This window comes from Hordeum vulgare, chromosome 1H (assembly GCF_904849725.1).
Source record: "Hordeum vulgare subsp. vulgare chromosome 1H, MorexV3_pseudomolecules_assembly, whole genome shotgun sequence".
NCBI lineage: Eukaryota > Viridiplantae > Streptophyta > Magnoliopsida > Poales > Poaceae > Hordeum > Hordeum vulgare.
Window position 1 is genome coordinate 187,917,745 of NC_058518.1, and position 6,821 is coordinate 187,924,565.

Here is a 6,821-nt window from a genome sequence, read left to right on the forward strand (position 1 = left end):
TATCGTCGGTCTGTTGGTCGGCAAAACTTTGTCGGTCGGCAATGGGCTTTCCCGTTTGGGTTTTCCCCAACAGACCTCATCGGTCGGCACTACTTTTTCCCAACAGACTGTCTGTTGGTGGAAGTTGTTATACCGACCAACTTGTGTGTTAAGAATGTAGTGCTGTGGTGTAGGGGGTATGGGTAAACATCATGATTCTTCTTGCCTCTTTGTCTAAATGGTTATGTACTTGATGACCTATCATTTATAACATACTCTATGTTTTCCCCGGGAATGATATACTTTAATACCTGTGTGTGTGAACACATTTTCCTTCCTATTGGTCTATTTGACCTTTCTTGTGACATAACTTATCTAAGCAGTGTTAATTCCCTACTTAGGTAAAAATCTCGGTATACAACTGTGTCAGTAAAACCTTGTTACTATTGTGGATAACATTCTGGTAACCGCCGGTGGACAAGAGCCTTGACTATTGGTCCGCCTCGTTTCAATGAGCAGGAAAATGGTTCTATTCGTCCACTTCCCTTGTTACCGATGTTGTTGCCAACATAACTGACACGTTATCCCCTGACATGTCTTGCTACCAAGACCGTATAAGATGTCGCCGCTCTGCCTATTCTTGGCCCACATGGTGGACCCATAATCCAAAGTTCACAGGATTGAAACCTGACAATAATATACACCCTTGACTCCAAAGTATCCTTTGCCCTTGGCTCGTATGAAATTCCCGAGTCACCGTTCAAAGTACCGATCACTCTTCGGTCCAGATGTTGTCCAACATGCTGAAGATCAAGTCTGCATTATCCATGGGAATCTGAAGGCTGCTCAGTCTCATCAGAAGAATCAGTATGACCGTCATCATCAGGATATGGTCTATCAACCTGGCGAAAAGGCTTATCTTCGTGTCACACCAATGAGAGGTGCACACCGTTTCGGGATCAAGGGCAAGTTATCTCCTCGCTATATTGGTCCTTTCACTGTTCTCGACGGGCGTCGAAAAGTGGCTTATCAATTGGAACTGTCGGTGAACCTTTCTCAGGTTCACGATGTCTTCCATGTGTCTCAGCTCCGCCGCAGCTTCAAGGATCCTATTTGAGCAGTGGATCATGATATGCTTGAGATGCAACAAGATCTCTCTTATATGGAGCATCCGGTCCACATTCTCGACCAGGCTGAATGTCAGACTCGTCACAAGGTCACCAAGTTCCTTAAAGTGAAGTGGTCAAATCATTCTGAAGATGAAGCCACTTAGGAAGGCGAGGATCATTTTCGTGATGAATACCGCGAGCTCTTTCCTTCTACCTCTAAATCCTCGGGACGAGAATTCTTGTTAGTGGGGGAGAGTTGTGACATCCTCAGCTGTTGCTACAGTAACCTCCGTAATTAAACTAAGTAAACCTATGCTAATGGTGCCACATCATCGTGGTTGCTATTGTTAAATTCATGTTAGTTTAAAACGATTCGAATTCAAAAAAAATTAAAATATAAAAATAAATAAAGTCAATCGATAATAGTTTCCAAATGAAATAAATAAATAAATAATAATGTTCGATGTTTCTCAAATATTACTAAAGAAATTTTCCTTTAAGAATTATAAAATTTGAGGGGATTTAGTTTCGCTAAAGTAAAGTAAAACTAAAATTATTAATTGATAAATAAAGAAAAAACAGAATCTGAAAAGAAAAAGAAAAGAAGCCTCCCCACCCCATTGGGTTGGCCCGAACCGCTCCATCTAACCAACCCACTATAACCGCGGGGGGGGGGGGGGGGGTATAAACCCCCCAAACCCCAAGTGCTACCAAGCCCTCCCCGTTTCCCCGCCCCCTCGCGAGCGCCCCCTCCCCACCAACTCCCTCGATCTCCCACGCCCCAGATCACGTCGCCCCACTCCTTCTCTCCCCTCGCTCTCGTTCACCACCCCCAGGTGCCCACGACCGAAACTCTCTCTTCCCCGCTCGCTCACCTCACCCCGCCGCCGCCCCTCGCTCTCAGCCACCGGCCGCCGCCGCCGGGGCCCCTCCCCACCTCCTGATCGTGCGCCTCCCCCAACGCTCCCTGACGCCAGTGCCTCCCTCCTCTCCCCAGATCACCCCTACCTCTCCCTGGCTTCGCCCCACCAGCACACCTCTCCCTAGCTTCGCCCCACCAGCACCCCTCTCCGGGCCACCGCGCCACCACACCGCCCCCAAGCCGGATACGCACCGGGGCCCTCCCTCCTCGGCCTTCCTCCGGCTCCCTTCCGCCTTGCCGGATCCACACCGGGCTGTGCCAACGGCGCCGTGGTGCCTTGCCCCGGGGCATCTCCCCATTGGCATCACCGAGAGCTCCTCCTCGCCGGACTGCACCGGCTTCCTCGTCATCCTCCACGCCGGCTCCATCGAGCCTCCCCGCCACTCTTCCCGGCAACGCGCAGTGAGCTCATTTGGGCTCCTGCCACCCTCTCCTTCCTCTCCCTACGCTGGCGAGTCGCCGGTTGCGTGCTTGATAGCCCACAAGTATAGGGGATCGCAACAGTTTTCAAGGGTAGAGTATTCAACCCAAATTTATTGATTCGACTCAAGGGGAAGCCAAAGAATATTCTCAAGTATTAGCAGTTGAGTTGTCAATTAAACCACACCTGAAAGATTTAGTATCTGCAGCAAAGTATCAGTAGCAAGGTAGTATGGTAGCAGCAGTAGCAACAGTAACCAGTAGCAGCAAAGTAACAACAGTAGCAACAGAGTAACAACAGTAGTAACAGAGTAACAGTAGCAGCAGTGAGAGCAGTAGCGGCAAAGTAACGTAACAAGGACCAGTAGGAAAATACTCGTAGGCATTGGATCGGTGATGGATGATTATGCCGGATGCTATTCATCATGCAACAGTTATAACACGGAGAGATAAGTAACTAGCTCCAGTTCGTCAATCTAATGTGGGCATGTATTCCGTATGTAGGCATACGTGCTTAGGGAAAAGAACTTGCATGACATCTATTGTCCATCCCTCCCGTGGCAGCGGGGTCCTGATGGAAACTACGAGATATTAAGGTTCTCCTTTTAATAAGGAACTGGACCAATGCATTAACACTTGGTGAATACATGAACTCCTCATACTATGGTCATCTCCTAGAGTGGTTCCGGCTATTGTCACTCCGGGGTTGCCGGGTCATAACACATAGTAGGTGACTACAACTTGCAAGATAGGATCAAGAACACACATATATTGGCGACAACATAATAGGTTCAGATCTGAAATCATGGCACTCGGGCCCTAGTGACAAGCATTAAGCATGGAAAGTAGTAGCGACATCAATCTCAAAACATAGTGGATACTAGGGATCAATCCCCGTCAAAACTAACTCGACTACATGATAGACCTCATCCAACCCATCACCGTCCAGCAAGCCTACGATGAGATTACTCACGAACGGTGAAGAGCATCATGGAATTGGCGATGAAGGAAGGTTGATGATGACGATGGCGACGATCTCCCCTCTCTGGAGCCCAAAACGGACTCCAGATCTGCCCTCCAGATTTAGAACAGGAGGTGGTGGCGCCTCCATATCATAAAACGCGATGAACTCTTCTCCTTGATTTTTTCCGGGCGAGATGGACTAAATAGAGCTAGATTTGGAGGCGATGGAGTGTTGTGGGCCCCACAAGCCTGCCAGGGGGGCCGCGCCTGGTGGTCTTGTGGGCTCAGAACTCCACTTCCTCCGATGATTGTTGCGCCAGTATTTTTCATAAATTCCATGAAAATTCTCCATAAATTTCCAGGTCATTTTGAGAACTTTTATTTCTGCGCAAAAACAACACCATGATAATTCTGCTGAAAACAGCGTTAGTACGGGTTAGTTCCATTCAAATCATGCAAATTAGAGTCCAAAACAAGGGCAAAAGAGTTCGGAAAAGTAGATACGACGGTGACGTATCAACTCCCCCAAGCTTAAAGCCTTGCTTGTCCTCAAGCAATTCAGTTGACAAACTGAAAGAGACAAAACAAAAACTTTTACAAACTCTGTTTGATCTTGTTGTTGCAACCATGTCTAACTCATAGCCAGAATTTCAGCAAGATCACATGCTAACCACATAAGAAAATGACATCTAGGTCTCACGGTAAACTCATATCAATGGCATAATCAACTAGCGAGCAAATAATAATAAGTATCAAACGTCAACACTTCAATCAAAACAACATGAAGTAGTACAAACAGATGGTATCTCGCTAGCTCTTCCTGAGAGTGCAAAACATAAATGTAGAGCACCTTCAAAGACCAAGGGCTGACTAAACATTGTAATTCAAGGCAAAGAAGATCCGGTCACAGTCATACTCAACACAGTCAAAAGCAAAGCATAAAAATGACAGAGGTGCTCTCTAATTGGTGCTTTTATAAGAAGAGGATGACTCAACAGGAACATAAATAGACAGGCCCTTCGCAGAAGGAAGCATTGATTTCCAGAGGTGCCAGAGCTCAAGCTTTGAAAATAGAGATAATAATTTTGGGTGGCATGCTTTCATTGTCAATGCAATGACCAAGAGTTTTCACCGTCTTCCACGCTACACATGCTATAGGCGGTTCCCAAACAGAAAAGTAAAGTTTTGACTCCCCCACCACCAATCAATCACACTCCACGACTAGCCGAATCCTCGGGTGCCGTCCATACCAGCATCAATCCAGGGGAGTTTTGTTTGTAATTATATTTTTGATGTGAGCATGGAACTAGGCATTCCAATTATCGACCCCTTTCTCGTGAATGATAGTGAATAAACACATATCGAGGATAACATGCCTAGCATGGAAGATACTGATAGCCCCCTGTCACCATATGAGCGGTTCGGGCATTCAAAATAGATTATTTCTTGAAGGTTTAGAGAGTGGCCATTGCAACTTTACTTGGAACGGCAGGTAGGTACCACATATAGGCAGGTATGGTGGACTCATATGGAACAACTTTGGGTTTATGGAAGTGGATGCACAAGCAGTATTCCCACTTAGTACAAGTGAAGGCTAGCAAAAGACTGGGAAGCGACCAACTAGAGAGCGACAACAGTCATCAAAATGCAATGAGATTAACTAACATTGAGTGCAAGCATGAGTAGGACATAAATCACCATGAACATGAAAACCATAGAGGCTATGTTGATTTCGTTTCAACTACATGTTTCAACATGTGCCAAGTCAAGCGACTTGAATCATTCAAAGATGGATACCATCCTATCATACTACATCATAGTCATCTCAAAATTCATGTTGGCATCCAAGGAAAACCATTATAAGCTCCTAGCTAACTAAGCATGGCATCATCAACTATGATCTCTAAGTTGTCATTGCAAACATGTTTCTCCCACAACAAAGCTGAATCAGGAACGATTAGCTAGTCATATTTACAAAAACAAAATAGGTCGAGTTCATACCAGCTTTTCCAGGCTCAGTCACTTCATCATATATCGTCATTATTGCCTTTCACTTCGACGACCGAATGATGTGAACAGTAATAAGAGTGCTCGTTCATTGGACTACGCTGGAATCTGCAGGCAAACACAAAGGAGAAGACAAAGTAATATGGCTCTATGACACATAAACAGATATGCATGCGAGAGCCACTAAACATTGTAACCATGGTCTTATACCTTGACAGAAAGAAAAAGAAAACTATTTACACGGGAAAGCTCCCAACAAGCAAAAGAAGAAAAATAAAATCTTTTTGGGTTTTCTCAAACTAGACAGACACACGAAAAAGAAAACGAGAAAAAGAAAATAAACTAGCATGGATGATACAGTGGCAAAGTGTGAACACCGACTAACAAAGTGAAGGCATAAGCAAGAATATAAAGTCGATGAGAAACATGTACTCCCCCAATCTTAGGCTTTTGGCCTAAGTTGGTCTACTCCCAAGGAGGGAAATAACCAGCTCCGGGGTACTCCGGAGTGGACTGAGGATGCCACTACTGTGTGAGATCCTCTAGCTCCCACTTATAAACTAGCGTCTGGTACTCGACTGGTGGCTCAGGCACGGGCACCTGTGGTTAGGATAAGCCCCAATATGCGTAGATGTCCGAGGGCATAATAATGCACCTGCCTGCATGAAGATTGAACAAGGAGGGAGCAGGCAAAGTAATAGTCTCACAAGTACCCTGACTAAATACCAGGTTATAAATCATCCTTCTATTTATTTCTCTATCGAGAAAGTCATGGCGAACCATGCTATCATAATCTAGATATCTCTCAGGAAGAAGAATCTCTTCTTCCTCATTCAGTCTAATGGGTATCTCAAAATGTCTAGCGAGACGAGTAGCATAGATACCTCCATAGACAACGCCCTTAGAACGGTTCATGTTCAACCGTTGAGCTACTATAGCGCCCAAGCTATAAGTTTTATCATTATAAAGGGCTTCATGCAAGACCGCAAGATCTGGGGAACTAAGTGACCGAGCTTTCCCATGGCCAATCAATCATTTTCCCACAAATAATGAGAAGTACCGAAGCACGGGAAAATGTATGCTAGCAGCTCTAGCGCAAGACACTCCTCTCTCCTCTCCTACAACAATAGTATCGATGAAAGTCTCCAAGTCCCGTGGACGACGTTCATGAATATCCCCAACATAAGGTAATTTGCAAACATTGCAAAAATCTTGGAGTGACATGCGTTGGGGGATATCATAAAGATTGAACTCAACCATAGGAGGATTCTTCCTCGGATAGAAATTAAAGCTTTGTACGAAGATATTAGTGAGGAGGAGGTATTGCGGACACTTATCTTCAAGGAAGGCGATAAGGCATGCGTTCTCCACCAAGTAATAAAAGTCCTCATAAAGTCCGGCGGTGCGTAAGAACACATCGC